Below are 16,293 nucleotides of genomic sequence, written 5' to 3' on the forward strand. Positions count from 1 at the left end.
GGCGCTTGTTGGTCATATCTATGTCTTCCTCTGTATGATTTCTGTTCATGTCTTTTGCCCATTTCATGATTGGATTGTTTCTTTGCTGTTGAGTTTAATAAGCTCTTTATAGATCTCAGATACTAGCCCTTTATCTGAGAGGTCATTTGCAAATAACTTTTCCCATTCTGTAGGTTGTCTTTTACTTTTGTGGACTGTTTCTTTTGCTGTGCAGAAGCTTCTTATCTTGATGAAGTCCCAATAATTCATTTTTGCTTTTGTTTCTCTTGCTTTCATGGATGTATCTTGCAATAAGTTGCTGTGGCCAAGTTCAAAAATGGTGTTGCCTGTGTTCTCCTCTAGGATTTTGATGGAATCTTGTCTCACATTTAGGTCTTTCATCCATTTTGAGTTCATCTTTGTGTATGGTATCAGAGAATGGTCTAGTTTGATTCTTCTGTATTTGGATGTCCAATTTTCCCAGCACCATTTATTGAAGAGACCGTCTTTTTTCCAGGGAGAGTCTTCCTGCTTTGTCGAATATTAGTTGACCATAAAGTTGAGGGTCCACTTCTGGATTCTCTATTCTGTTCCATTGATCTATGGGTCTGTTTTTGTGCCACTACCACACTGTCTTGATGACCACAGCTTTGTAGTACAACCTGAAATCTTGCATTGTGATGCCCCCAGCTATGGTTTTCTTTCTTAATATTCCCCTGGCTATTTGGGGTCTTTTCTGATTCCACACAAATCTTAAGATGGTTTGTTCCAACTCTCTGAAGAAAGTCCATGGTATTTTGATAGGGATTGCATGAAATGTGTAAATTGCCCTGGGTAGCATGGACATTTTCACAATATTAATTCTTCCAATCCATGAGCATGGAATATTTTTTCATCTCTTTGTGTCTTCCTCAATTTCTTTCAGAAGTGTTCTGTAGTTTTTAGGGTGTAGGTCCTTTACCTCTTTGGTTAGGTTTATTCCTAGGTATCTTATGCTTTTGGGTGCAATTGTAAATGGGATTGACTCCTTAATTTCTTTTTTCAGTCTCATTGTTAGTGTATAGAAATGCCACTGACTTCTGGGCATTGATTTTGTATCCTGCCACACTGCCAAATAGCTGTATGAGTTCTAGCAATCTTGGGGTGGAGTCTTTGGGGTTTTCTTTGTACGGTATCATGTCATCTATGAAGAGGGAGAGTTTGACTTCTTCTTTGCCAATTTGAATGCCTTTTATTTCTTTTTGTTGCCTGGTTGCTGAGGCTAGGACTAATAGTACTATGTTGAATAGCAGTGGTGAGAGCGGACATCCCTGTCTTGTTCCTGATCTTAGGGAAAAGGCTCCCAGTATTTCCCCATTGAGAATGAAATTTGCTGTGGGCTTTTCTCGGATGGCTTTTAAGATGCTGAGTAATGTTCCCTCTATCCCTACACCTGAAGAGTTTTGATCAGGAATGGATGCGAAATCTCCTGTTTGTGACAAAATGGATAAACCTTGAGAACATTATGCTTAAGTGAAATAAGTCTGAAAAAGAGAGATAAATACCGTATGATCTAACTTGTATGTGCAATCTGAAAAAATAAAAATGAAACAAAATACCCCAAGCCAAACTTAAAGATACAGAGAACAGATGGGTGGTTGCCAACGGCAGGGAGTGAGGATGGGTACAACTGAAAAGTTCACAGCTATCTCACTGTGGTTTTGATTTGCATTTCCCTAATGACTAATGATGTTGAATACTTTTTTGTTAATGTGGCTACTGGCTATTTGTAGAACTTTAGAGAAATAACTATTCAAATCCTTTGTCTACTTTTTAATTGGGCTGTTTGTCTTTTTTCTGTTGCACTCTCACTGCTCTTTTTACATTCTGGACATTAATTCTTTATCAGCTATATGATTTGAGAACATTTTCTCCCATTCCAAGGATTGCCCTTTGCATTCTGTTGCTTTAGTTGTTAATGTATCTCAATAATGTAGCCCGTTCTATGTAGAGGTTTTATACCTTTCAATAGATTGATTTTTTTAAGTTTTTATTTAAATTCCAGTTAGTTAACATACAGTGCAATATTAGTTTCAGGTGTACAAATACAGTGATTCAACACTTCCATCCATCACCCAGTGCTCCTCACAAACATGTGCATTCCTTAATCCCCATCTCTAGTTTTCCCCGTTATCCCACTCCTCCCCTGTGGTAACCATCAGTTTCTTCTCTATAACTAAGAGTCTGTTTCTTGATTTGCCTCTCTCCCCTCTCCTCGTTGTTTGTTTTGTTTTTTTTTAATTCCACATGAGTGAAATCATATAGTATTTGTCTTTCTCTGATTTATTTTGCTTAACATAGTATCTAGCTCCACCCACATTATTGCTAATGGCAAGATTTCATTCTTTTTATGGCTTTATCCATACATCAATCGACGTGTGGATCTTCTTCACTCATACATTAATCGCTAGACACTTGGGCTGTTTCCATAGTTTGGCTATTTTAGAAAACACTGCTATATAACCATCAGGGTGCATGTGTCCCTTTAATTTAGTTTTTTTGTATTCTTTGGGTAAATACCTAGCAGTGCAATTGCTGGATCATAGGGTAGTTCTATTTTTAACTTTTAAAGGAACCTCCATACTGTTTTCAGGAGTGAATCCACGACTTTGCAATCTCACCAACCAAGCATCTTTTTTTTTTTTTTTTTTTTTTTAGTTTTACTAATTTTGGTGGTTTAATATTTATGTATTTTTAAAAGATTTTATTTATTTATTCATGATAGAAGGGGGGGGCAGAGACACAGGCAGAGGGAGAAGCAGGCTCCATGCCAGGAACCCGACACGGGACTTGATCCCGGGACTCCAGGATCACACCCTGGGTCAAAGGCAGGCACTACACTGCTAAGGCACCCAGGGATTCCCCCGGTTAATATTTATTAACATGAAAGTAATTGAGAAATATTTAAGTTAAAGAGTAAAACACTTTAAGTTTTAATATTTTCAGACGTCTGCGTAGCTCAGCGGTTGAGTATCTGCCTTTGGGTCAGGGCATGAGTGTTCCAGGATCGAGTTCCACATCAGGCTCTCTGCGAGGAGCCTGCTTCTCCCTCTGCCTATGTCTCTGACTCTCTCTGTGTGTCTTTTATGAATAAATAAATTTAAAAATCTTTTTAAAAAGATTTTAATACTTTAAGTATGTCAACATTAGAATTTATTACAAATTCACTTTGCTGGTTTTACCTATTTTTATTTTATTAGATGTAGTACTTTTATTTGCTATTTATCATTTGTTTATAGAAATGCAATTGATTGTTAATTGGCCTTATGTTGAGTAACCTTGGTAGAATCATACATTAAAACTGACAATTTAGCTGTATATTATTTTCAACTTACTAGCTCCATTCTTATATCATATACAAATAATGTGAGTTTTGTATGTTCCATTTAAATCCTTGAACTCTAAAAGATGTGTTTATATGTAGGTATGCATGTTTGCATGTATGCACACAGGCATGTGTACATGCATGTCTGTATATATTTTTATTTTTGTACTTACTAGGACTACCAGGACAATAGTGAATAGAAGTGGTGATACTGGGAAACGCCTGAATGACTCAGTGGTTGAGCATCTACCTTTGGCTGAGGGCATGATTCCCAGTAAGGGCGATGATCCCTGGTGAGGGCGTGATCCCTGGTGAGGGATCAAGTCCCACATCAGACTCCTCACTGGGATCCTGCTTCTCTCTCTGCCTATACCTCTTCTGTGTGTGCCTCTCATGAATAAATAAAAAACAAAACAAAACAAAACAAAACAAAAGTGGTGATACTAGGCACTGTCTTTTGATTTTAAGGAGAAACTTTTTTACCCTTAAACCCAGTATTTGCCATAGGTGTTAGATAGATATACTTTATCATATTGAGAAAGATTCCTTCTATATCTGTCTACAAAGAGTTTTAGGTATACAGGCTTTTGATGATTCATTACATTAATAAGTGTAAGATTATTTAGATTGCCATGTTCTTTCTCTTGTCAGTTTTTTTTTAACATTTTTTTTAATCTTTATTTATTTATGATAGTCACAGAGAGAGAGAGAGAGAGGCAGAGACACAGGCAGAGGGAGAAGCAGGCTCCATGCACCGGGAGCCCGATGTGGGATTCGATCCCGGGTCTCCAGGATCGTGCCCTGGGCCAAAGGCAGGCGCCAAACCGCTGCGCCACCCAGGGATCCCTCTCTTGTCAGTTTTAAATTGTACTTTACTAAAAATGTACTGCTTTAAAATTTTCAATTTTTTTAAAAAAGTTTTGAACACGTTCTTAAACAATGTCTTTTTAATATTTTCAGGATTTATAGAGATTTGACTTTTTATCCAACTACAGGTTATATTTGACCCCTCTCACTTTTTTTAACTTGGTCAGTCATGTTAATATCACAAACTTTTGACAATTTATTCAAAGAACCAATTTTGGTTTGTTGATCCTCTCCATTGTATTTTTGGTACAACGTACATAGTAAGATTTTTCATTATATTACCTCCTGACTTTCATTATTTCTCCTCCTCACCTATATTTGGGTTAAATGTATTATTTCCCCCCAACTTCTGGAGATGATGCTTATGACTGGTTTTCTGCCTTATTCTTTCCTTATAATACGTATTTTAAATACACTTTCATATCTAACATTGCCTTTAGTTTTGTTACATAGCATTTTAACTTGTATTCCTTTGTAAATGTCTTCAAGTTGATTTTTTTTATACTCAAGAGGTATTTCAAAAATATATTTTTTTGATGTTTCTAATTATTTGGAGAACTTCTAGTTCAAATTAATTTGTGCACAAAGCACTTAAGATATATGATATAAATCCTGTACGGTATTGACGCTTGCTTTCTAATTCAGCATCTGGTCAACTTTTACAAATGTTCTATGTGCATCTAAAAGCCACATATATATGACAATTGTGTGCATGGCTCTATAGAGATAAATTAAATTAAATGTGTTAATCATACTGGAAGAAGCATACTGTAATCTCCTGCTATAATTTTAACTTAGACTTTTTTCTTTCCTATTTGACTCTGTTAGGCTACCTTAAGAAATACATGCAAATTTAGAAATTTTATAACTTTCTGTCCGATAGAAACTTCTTAATTGATTCCATTTTATCTCTAGTACTACTGTTGTTTCTAAATTGATTTTTTGGAAATTAGTAGAAATTTAACAGCATTTACACTGAAGTCTCTCAAAATAAATGCTAATAATTTTAATAGATGGAAATGGGGGAGGCGGGGCAAGATGACGAAAGAATAGGGTCCCCAAGTCACCTGTCCCCACCAACTTTCCTAGATAACTTTCAAAACATCCTGAAGACCTACGAATTTGGTCTGAGATTTAAAGAGAGAACAGCTGGAATGCTACAGTGAGAAGAGTTTGCACTTCTATCAATGTAGGAAGATGGAGAAAAAAATAAAGAAATAAAAAAGCATCCAAGGAGGAGGGACCCACGTGAGGAGCCGTGCTAAGGCCGGGCGGCGAGTGCCCCCAGGACAGGAAAGCACCGACCAGGAGAAATAGGAGCTTTACCAACCTTCCCAGCAGAAAGGGGCTCCCAGGAAGCTCCGGCAGGACCCCAGAAAGGGCGGGCTCCCTAGGCTCCCAGGGCCACTAACAGAGGACCTGCATCCCGGGGCATCCCGGGGGAGAGCGCACCACACACCATGGGCCGAGCTCCCTAAAGGGCTGCAGCACGTGCCCAGCTGGACCCAGGACCAGCTCCTATGGTTCAGGTGGCGGCTCGTGCGGAGGGGGCTGTGCAGCCCCGGGAGCAAGATTCCAGCAATGCAGGCCCTGGAGCCCAGGGCAGTAGGGGACACAGCCCAAGATCCAGCGCTCCCCCTGGGACAGGCAGAGGCCAGGAAGACACAGGGCAGCAAGGACGCTCCTGCCGCTGGGTGGTCCTGAGCTGTGCAGATCAGTGCCCCCCGCCCCCAGAGCATCCAGGCCCCTGCGGTCTAGGAGCTGCGGTAGTTAGTGAGGGAGCTGACTCCAGGCCTGGAGAGCTGGCCACCGCCACTGTTGTTGTTCCTCCTGGTGTCACCCTGTACCTGAGACTGAGCAGGAGCCTCACAGGATAAACAGCTCCCACTGAGCCGTGCACTTGGCAGGGGGCTGGGCAGCTCCCCCAGGTGCACACACCTGAGAATCAGCACAGCAGGCCCCTCCCCGAGAAGACCAGCTGGAAGGACAGGGGAAAAGGAAGTTATTGACCAAGCAGCACTGGAAAGTTCGAGGGGAATTCGACAGATTTACAGTATATAGAATCAGAGGATACTCCCCCTTGTTTTTTTATTTGTTTGTTCCTCCCCATTTTCTTTCTTCTTTCTTTCTTTCTTTTCTTCCTTTCTTTTTTTCTTCGCTTTTTCTGCTTTTCCCAGTACAACTTGTTTTTGGTCACTCTGCACTGAGCAAAATGACTAGAAGGAAAAACTCACCTCAAAAGACAGAATCAGAAACAGTCCTCTAGCCAAGAGTTACAAAAGTTGGATTACAATTCAACGTCAGAAAACCAATTCAGTAGCACAACTATAAAGCTACTGGTGGCTCTAGAAAAAAGCATAAAGGACTCAAGAGACTTCATGACTGCAGAATTTAGATCTAATCAGGCCGAAATTAAAAATAAATTAAATGAGATGCAATCCAAACTGGAGGTCCTCACGATGAAGGTTAACGAGGTAGAAGAACGAGTGAGTGACATAGAAGATGAGTTGATGGCAAGGAAGGAAACTGAGGAAAAAAGGGAAAAACAATGAAAAGATCATGATTATACTTTAGGGAAATAAATGACAGCCTCAGAAGGAAAAATGTAGATTTAATTGAGGTTCCCAAGGGGGCCAAAAGGGACAGAGGTCCAGAATATGTATTTGAACAAATCATAACTGACAACTTCCCTAACTTGGGAAGGGAAACAGGCACTCAGATCCAAGAGAGAGAGACATCCCACTCTAAAATGAATAAAAACCCCTCAACACCTTAACATTTACTAGTGAAACTTACAAATTCCAAAGATACAGAGAAGATCCTTAAAGAAGCAAGAGACAAGAAATCCCTAACTTTTATGGGGAGAAGCATTAGGATAACAGCAGACCTCTCCACAGAGACCTGACAGGCGAGAAAGGGCTGGCAGGATATCTTCAGGGTCCTAAATGAGAAGAACCTGCAGCCAAGAATACTTTATCCAGCAAGGCTCTCATTCAGAATAGAAGGAGAGATAAAAACCTTCCAAGATAGGCAGAAGCTGAAAGTATATGTGACCACCGAACCAGCTCTCCAAGAAATATTAAGGGGGACTCTGTGAAAGAAAGAGGAAGTCTGGGCACCCCAGTGGCACAGCGGTTTAGCGCCGCCTGGAGCCCAGGGCGTGATCCTGGAGACCCTGGATCGAGTCCCACATCAGGCTCTCTACATGGAGCCTGCTTCTCCCTCTGCCTGTGTCTCTACCTCTCTCTCTCTTTCTCTGTGTCTCTATGAATAAAGTCTTAAGAAAAAAGAAAGAAAGAAAGAAAGAAAGAAAGAAAGAAAGAAAGAAAGAAAGAGAAGTCCAGGGAAACAATCCACAAAAACAGAGACTGAATAGGTATCCTGATGAGACTAAATTCGTATCTTTGAATAGTAACTCTGAACGTGAATGGGCTTAATGACCCCATCAAAAGGCACAAGTTTTCAGACTGGATAAAAAAGCAAGACCCATCTATTTGCTGTCTACAAGAGACTCATTTTAGATGTAAGGACACCTACCGCCTGAAAATAAAAGGTTGGAGAACCATGTACCATTGAAACGGTCCTGAAAAGAAAGCAGGGGTAGCCATCCTTATATGAAATAAATTAAACTTTATCCCAAAGACTGTAGTAAGAGATGAAGAGGGACACTATATTATACTTAAAGGATCTATCCAACAAGAGGACCTAACAATCATGAGTATTTATGCCCCGAATGGGAGAGCTGCCAAGTATATCAATCAGTAACCAAGGTTAAGACATACTTATATAATAATACACTTATACTTGGTGATTTCAATGTAGTGCTTTCTACAATCGACAGATCTGCTAAGCACAACATCTCCAAAGAAACAAGAGCTTTAAATGATACGCTGGACCAGATGGATTTCACAGATACGTACAGAAATTTACATCCAAGCGCAGCTGAATACACATTCTTCTCAAGGGCACATGGAACGTTCTCCAGAGTACACCACATACTGGGTCACAAATCAGGTCTCAGCCGATACCAAAGACTGGGATCGTCTCCTGCATATATCCAGACCATAATGCTTTGAAATTAGAACCAAATCACAAGAAGAAGTTTGGAAGGACCTCAAACACGTAGAGGTTAAGGACCATCCGCTAAAGATGAAAGGGTCAATCAGGAAATTAGGGAAGAATTAAAAAGATTCATGGAAACTAATGAGAATGAAGATGCAACTGTTCAAAATCCTTGGGATATACAGCAAAAGCAGTCCTGAGGGGGAAATACATTGCAACACAAGCAACGCTCAAAAAAATGGGCAAAAACTCAAATACACAAGCTAACCTCTCACCTAAAGGAGCTGGAGAAAGAAGAGCAAATAAAACCTACACCAAGCAGAAAACAGTTGATAAAGATTCGAGCAGAACTCGATGAAATAGAGGCCCGGAGAACTACAGAACAGATCAACAAAACCAGGAGCTGGTGCTCTGAAGGAATGAAGAAAACAGATAAACCATTAGCCAGCCTTATTAAAAACAAGAGAGAAAAGGCTCAAATTAATAAAACCAGGAATTAAAAAGGAGAGATCACCGCCAATACTAAGGAAAGACAAACGGCATTAAAAACGTATTATGATCAACTACATGCCAATAAATTCGGCAATCTAGAAGAAATGGGTGCATTTCTGGAAAACCACAAATCACCAAAACTGGAACAAGAAGGAATAGGAAAAGAAACAGAAAACCTGAAGTGACTGCTGGGGCCGGGAGCTCCGGGGCATCGGCAGCGGCCAGGCGGCGGCGGAGATGATGCTGATGATGATGATGGCTGCCGGTGACGTAGGGCGTGGCGACGTAGGGCGTGGCGACGTAGGGCGTGGCCTCGGGGGGCGTGGCCTCGGGGGCGTTGCCTCGGGGGCGTGGCCTCGGGGGCGTTGCCTCGGGGGCGTGGCCTCGGGGGGCGTGGCCTCGGGGGCGTGGCCTCTTAGTTTTGCAGGTTAGAGGTCTGGCGTGGGCTAAACAGGTCAGCAGTGTGTTTCTTTCTGGAGGTGCCGGGAGAGAATGCGTCTCCTTGCATTTTCCACCTTCTAGAGGCTGGCTGTATTCCTTGCCCCGTGGCCCCTTCCACCCTCAAAGCCGGCAGTGGCTGATTAATTCCCCTGTCCTTTCTAACACTGGCCCTTCTTCCCCACTTTTTCTTTTTTTCTTTAAAGATTTTATTTATTTATTCGAGAGAGAGAGAGAGAGAAAGGCGGAGACACAAGCAGAGGGAGAAGCAGGCTCCACGCAGGGAGCCCGACGTGGGACTCAATCCCGGGGCTCCGGGATCACGCCCTGAGCTGAAGGCAGACACTCAACACTGAGCCACCCGGGTGTCCCCTTCCCCACTTCTTTTAATGACCCTTGTGATGATGGTGGGAACACTTGGATAAGCCAGGATCATGTCCCTCCCTATTTTGTTAGGTGATGCGCAACCTTAGGTCCATCCGCAATTTTTCTTTTTAAGAAAGGCAGATTGCCACACGAAGTGCTTCGTTTGGACGTGTCTGGAGTCTTGGAAGAACACAGGAAGGACTACCCTGTGATCTCTTGCAGAGGGACCCTGTGATCTTGTTTGGAGGTTCTAGCGGGGGAGCACAGCTACTCCTATACCCTCTTTTTTTTTTTTCTACTCCTGTAGCCTTGCTGAAAGAACAGTCCTCCATGGGGGAAGGTCGTCCTCTCCCACCAAGCGCACAGCTTCCCTAGGGATGCATATGGAGCAGTGCGGCTGGAAGGGGGCACCTGCCTAGCCAGCCAGATCAGGGGAATCATCAACCCTGGATCAATGGGTGACAGAGGTCCCAGCCAGATTGCCCTCACAGCCCAATCTGCAACTTTATTTTTATTTTTTAGAAAGATTTTGACACGGGGAAGTCTGGCGGGCAAGAGGCGGCGGCAAGCAGCCGGTGGGCCGCGGCACCGGCAGCGGCAGCGGGAGGCAGCAGGACGGTGAAGCTGACGGCGGAGCTGATGGAGCAGGCGGCTCAGAACACCAAGGCCGTGCGGGACCGCGAGCTGGATCTCCGGGGGTATAAACTTCCTGTCATTGAAAATCTGGGTGCTACCTTAGACCTGTGTGATGCTGTTGATTTTTCTGACAATGAAATCAGGAAACTGGATGGTTTTCCTTTGTTGAGAAGGCTGAAAACATTATTAGTGAACAACAGTAGAATGTGCCGGACCCGTGAGGGACTTGATCAGGCTCTACCCGTCTGAGAGAACTCATTCTCACCAACAATAAGGGTTCCAATTGTGGAACTGGGTGGCCTGGACCCTTTGACATCTCTCGAATCACTGACTTACCTAAGTATTCTGAGAAATCCTGTAACAAACAAGAAGTATTATAGACTGTATGTAATTTACAAAGTTCCGCGAGTCTGAGTACTGGATTTCCAGAAGGTGAGACTAAAAGAGCGTCAGGAAGCAGAGAAAATGTTCAAGGGCAAACGGGGTGCACAACTTGCAAAGGATATTGCCAGGAGAAGCAAAACTTTCAATCCAGGTGCTGGTTTGCCAACTGACAAAAAGAAAGGTGTGGGCCATCTGCAGGGGATGTAGAAGCAATCAAGAATGCTATAGCAAATGCCTCAACCCTGGCTGAGGTGGAGCGGCCGAAGGGCTTGCTACAGTCCCGTCAGATACCTGGCAGCGAACGCAGGTCAGGCCCCCCTGATGATGAAGAGGAGATGGAAGAAGACACGGGCACAAATGGGTCCTGAGCACTGTGGCCCAAGTATCTGCAGGATGTATAATATGCCTACTTGGGACAAGTCCTGTTTTTTTGAACTTGCAATAATAACCTTGTTTGAATCAGCAATGTGGAGCTTATAAACATTGTTGAAATGCTTAAGACTGCTGCCCGTAATTTTGTAATACTATAAATTTTGAAATCTAAATGCCAGTTTTCTACAAATAGTAAAAATGTGACATTCACTGTGCTGCCAAGCTGTCTGTCATCGGGCGGGGGTGGGTGGGTGTGCAGTGCTGTGAGGTATATGGACATGTGGAGGTTGGAAATGACAGAAGTCAATGTTTCTAGGTAGGCTTCCCAGGCCTCTCTAAAATGTTTAGATTTTTAAGTTCTTAATAAAACTCAAGATAATCTGAAAAAAATTTTTTTTGACACAAAGAGAGCACAAGTAGGCAGAGGAAGAATCAGGCTTCCCGCTAAGCAGGGAGCCCAATGTGGGGCTCAGTCCCAGGACCCTGGGATCATGACCTGAGCCAAAGTCAGCCTAACCAGTTGGTTAGCGACCTGGTTGGCCACCCCAGTACCCCCCCACCCCCAAATCTGCAACTTTAATTATCCTTCCTCATGTAAGGCAACATCTGGGCAGATTCTAAGGATTAGAACAGGAGCATCTTTTTGGGAAGGTGGGGAGGGGCAGAGGCATTTTTCTGCATCTGAGACCTTGCCCAGTAGTGTCAGGGTGCAAGGACATATTTGAATGTAGGAACCCCTCCCTCCACAGGGATCTAGGGAGAGAAGAACGACTTGGGGGAGCCCCCTGCTGGAGACTCAGAGGACAGAACCCTTAAGTGCCTGTACTGGGTCCAGAGCTCCTTTCTCCCTTGTCCCCCTCACTCTGCACTGGTGACAGCTGAGCTGCCCCAGGTGGAAGATTTGTGGGAGACCCCTCAGCTCTGCTCCACTCCCTCACTCACCCAGGTGTCTGTTCCAGCCGTTCCTTCCCCTGCTGGGGTCTGTGGCCCAGGCAAGGGCTGACTCAGCTACCCCCAGTGTCCAAGAGCCCAGGACAGATGGCCACCATCGCTGGCACTGGAAACAGCAACGGCATGGGCAATCAGGGAGCACCTTGGCTGCAGCCACCCCCCGGGGCAGTGTTCCCAAATTGCTGATCCACAGAATTGCAACGGACTCCTAGGGATCTCAGAATGATTCTTGGGTTCCAGGTCATGCAGCCTGGACTCTTTGGGTTCTAGTCTGGCAATGAGGTTGGTTGTTACCTCTTGTGTCCAGACAGCTGCTTGGTGTCTGCGTTTTGCTTGAGGCCCACGGGAGAAAAAGACAAAAAACCTGTGGGCTGCTCGTACTTACTGCCCACAGCCTATCTCATCCCCATCGCTCAGTGGGAAAGTGGTGGCTGCTGAGTTCAGAGGAAGTGTCCTGGGGGGGGGAGCGTGTCATGCTTGGCCTTCTGGTCCCCTGGCACGGGGTGTGTTGCTGCACCCCCTTTCCTAAGGTCCTGAGCATGATCTGCTGACTCAGTGGTCCTCACCGCCTGGGACTCTTGCTCAGAGGATCGCTCCTTCCAGCCCTGGAAGCATTGGTGTGGATTATTATGTTAGTTCCTGAAACCAGCTTCTCTCATGGAAAAACTTCAGGACCCCCTCTCCCCTTGCTCATCCCCAGGCTCCGGATTCTATACTTGCACCCCTCCCCAAACTATAGACTCATCAATCCCTGGTTCCCTGGGTCCAATCTTAGGCTGAGAGTAGTGGGCTTGTTCTAAGGAGGGCTCCAGTGTAACATCCACCGGACTTGCAGAGCAGGAGCACCCCCCCCCCACTCTGCTTTCCCTCCTGGGTGAGAGAGGACCTCTGTGCATTGTCTCTCTGCCCCCCAGAGAGGAAGGAACCACGGGGTGATGTGAAGACCCGCCCCCCACCACAATGGGAAGCTGGTAGGTTTGGCTGGTCTGTCACCTGTCCCTGCTCTTTGTCCTTGGGACATTGTGAATCTGAATCTGCATCAGAATGTTCTCTGAGCTTGGGATCCCTCTGGGGACCTCTATGGGGATCAATGTGGAGGAAGAAGCTGGGCTATGGAGGCCACTTCATTGAGCTCAGGGCTTCACTGTGGAAAAGAGGTTGCATCCTGATAGGGAGGCTCCTGGACGGAAAGGAGACCCCCGTCTGGGAGGAGGGAGCAGCGGAAGGGAGCATGGGGTGCAGTTCTCTCTCTCCAGGGCCCCCTTTCTGTAAGAGCCTCTGGCCCTCAGGAAGCAGGGGGAGCACCCTCCTGGGGCACAGCTTCTACTGGTTCTCGGCCCCCTACCCCCACCCACCTTGGAGCTCAAGTGCAGGACAAGAGAGATGTGCTGACTCCCCCACTCTCCCATTGAGTGGAGCAAGTGGGAAGCAGAGCTCCAGGGGTTTGTCCATCACAGCCTCGACCCCTCCCCCACCTCCTCCCTCTCTGCTCAGGTAATCTGCTGTCAAGGCATCAGGGGAGGCCTTGCCATTTCCTTCTTGTAGGAGGGGCATCATCACATGACAGTGACTCAGACTCCCCACTTTTGTGTCTCTCTCCCTTTATTTCAGGACGCCCAGCACAGTGTGTACTGTCTCGGGAATCTCAGGGTTGGGGTATCCTGGACAGGGAGGTACCTGCCTTGCACTGGGCAGGTCAGCACTTTTAGATCAGGAGGTCCAGGCTGGTATCAACAGCTCCCTGGAGCTGCCCCCAGAACTGTGATGCCCAGAAGTTCTTGGCGCCCACCTCATTCCACTATTATGGTTATATTTGCCTCTTTAATTAGTTGTGGAATGAACCAACCGTCTTCTATTCAATGGAAAACTTTGAGTCTATTTAGAATGATCTGTTCGCTGAACAGATGCAGGAAGTGACCTCTAAGGGTTCCGTGTGATTTCTATTCCTTGGGAAGTTGTCTTGATGACTCATCCCATGTCTTCAGTGACTGTAGGACTAGCCATGATTTTCTGCCTGGCTTCGGACAAGTAACCTAACCCCTCTGAAGGCAGCTGCATGCAGAGGTGACTAAACTCACTTTATACGTTTGGGCCAAATGGACAAAGCCTGGTTAAGTGCTTGGGATACGTGGGGGAGTGTGGAAGGTGGGGGGTTCTTTGGAAGGACCTGTGAGGCTGTACAATGAGTGTGCCAGGAGGGCAGTGACACGGCAACACTGCTGTATATCCCACGTGCCCTAGATTCTGGTAGAGACAGCCAGCCCCTAGACATCTATGTTTTAAGAAAAAATGGCAGGCACATAACATAGAACTGAGAAAAGAATGCCCATGGCAGAGGTTGGCTGAGGCTGGCTGGGACCATGCGGGCAGCAGCTCTGATGCGCGTGGCACCTCTGAGCTGTTCAGACGCTCAGGCCTGCTGAGCAAGCAGGGTTTGCACAGAGGACCCAGTTACCTGGGGCAGGCCCAGTTACCAGCAGGCCGCCACGCAAATTTAGTGGACAGTAACGTGACACACTCCACGGACCTTACATGAATAGTACTTCTCTCTGTCCTCACGAGTAATTCCAATTACTGTCACTCCTATTTTATTTATTAATTTTTTCATTTTATTTTTTATTTAAATTCAGTTAGCCAACTTATAGTATATCCTTAGTTTCAAATGTAGCTTTCAATATGTCACTCATAGTTTAGACACGAGCCATGGGCGCTCCTAGAGAAGTTTGTTGATCCGGCCCTGGGTCACATGGCGCGAAGGGCAGAGCTGGGCACAGAGCAGACTGTGCAGATTCAGACCTCACACTGTCCCCAGCATGGAGTGTTGTCCTCATTGTCCTGTCTCCAGAGAATCTCTGTCCTGTTCATCAGGTGCAACGGGGAGTGTGCAGCATGCTCTGGTGAGTAAGAACGTCACATCCTCTGCCTCCATGGATCCTAATTATTCTGGGGAAGATACACATAAAATAACCTCACAATGAATTGTCTCCTAATAGGAGACCCCTGAGACAGATCAGCTGGGCACAGCTCTAGTCAGGGAGATCTTGGGAGGCTCTCTGGGAGGGGGCTGAGTGTCCATCTGAAGAAAGCATTCGTGGTAACTGGGGTGCAGCCCGAGTTATGGCTGGGTGGGCAGTGGGAGAGAGGATGTCTCCCTGAATGACCACTGGTCCGCTTGACTCCTAACTGTTGCAGAACCCGTGACATTCTAAATCAACTGTCCACATGACAGTTGCCCAAAGAATTAGCTTCATCTTCAACTGACCAATCCTGGGCGATGAGCAGCTAATATTAGCTAGGAAAGGGGCCTGCCAGGCTGGTGCTCTGGTGGCTTAATGGATGGAGTCTACAAAGCCCCAGTGTCTCGATGACCAAGGGTCTGACCCGCCCTACGAGCAGCCAGAGCTAAGGCACAGCCCAGAATCGTCAGGGGCTCCCTGGCTCTGAGCGGGCACCTTCCTTCCTCCTTCCTTCCTCCCCAGCATCCAGTCTCTGCTGCACAAACTACAGTCACTCGACTTGCATCTACTCACTGATTTTGTACCCACAGGACCTTCAATGGAGTAGTCCATGGAGGTGATATTTGTGGCTCTACCCTGTTGTTTGGCCAGAAGTCCATTTGGATGCTGCCGAGACACTGCTGGGGACAGCCAGTAGATTTTCTTGACTACAGATGATTTTTTTGTGAATCCTGTGTTTGAATTCCCTATGATCTTCTCTTTTTGTAACGTAAGCCCTGATCCTGGAAGTACACTGACCACAACACGGTCGCTGTGCAGCTGGGAGAAGACCCTGGGAGTGCGATCGTTCATTGCTGGGTCACACTCCCGTTCTCCTTGTTCACCTGTGCCTGGGGAGCCAACTGAGTCCAGGCTGGGCCCAAGAGGGGCATTGCGATGTGGTGTGTGCTTACCACCCCCAGCAGAGTGATGCGTGGGGACGCGATTTTATTTGGATGACAGCACAGAAAAGATAATAGGACAGTGACCAGGAGCATGGGAGCTCGTGTCTGATGACTGGTATCCGATCATACTAGAAGCCACCTGGGAAAGTTACCTAAACCCCCTGTCCTCGGTCCCTGTCCTGTGACATGGGGCCTACTTACTAGTATTATGTTATAAAGCTTACTAAACTCCAGGTAACGCCGAAGGAAATGACTGGTACCTCGTAAGTGCTGCATAAGTGATCCCATATGCCACGTCTGGAGGAATAAGCAAGAAATGCAGAAGTGGCTGCCTGCAGAGGGGGAGCGTGGACGGCTACAGGGCAGGAGAGGGTGGAAGGTGACCTTTCACATGGGCACGATGCTTTACCTCAGGGAGAATGTCTGCCATCCTCTCCTGTGATCCCCCAGCAGCCCCCCACGGCATACACGGGGCAGGTGC

The 16,293-nt window shown here is 45.7% G+C and overlaps 1 protein-coding gene and 1 pseudogene across 1 annotated transcript in view; one reads left to right on the forward strand and one right to left on the reverse strand.

Annotated features, from left to right (window-relative positions):
* Positions 1 to 9,016, reverse strand: part of LOC140594267 (uncharacterized) — an 83,708-nt gene extending 74,692 nt beyond the window's left edge. Inside the window, exon 1 of the mRNA XM_072725179.1 lies at positions 8,941 to 9,016. The gene's annotated coding sequence lies outside the window, so the exon portion shown is untranslated. The remainder of the gene's footprint in view (positions 1 to 8,940) is intronic.
* Positions 6,670 to 11,170, forward strand: LOC112910513 (U2 small nuclear ribonucleoprotein A' pseudogene; annotated as a pseudogene).
* The last annotated feature ends 5,123 nt before the right edge of the window (positions 11,171 to 16,293 follow it).

Source organism: Vulpes vulpes, chromosome 10, assembly GCF_048418805.1.
Source record: "Vulpes vulpes isolate BD-2025 chromosome 10, VulVul3, whole genome shotgun sequence".
Classification (NCBI taxonomy): domain Eukaryota; kingdom Metazoa; phylum Chordata; class Mammalia; order Carnivora; family Canidae; genus Vulpes; species Vulpes vulpes.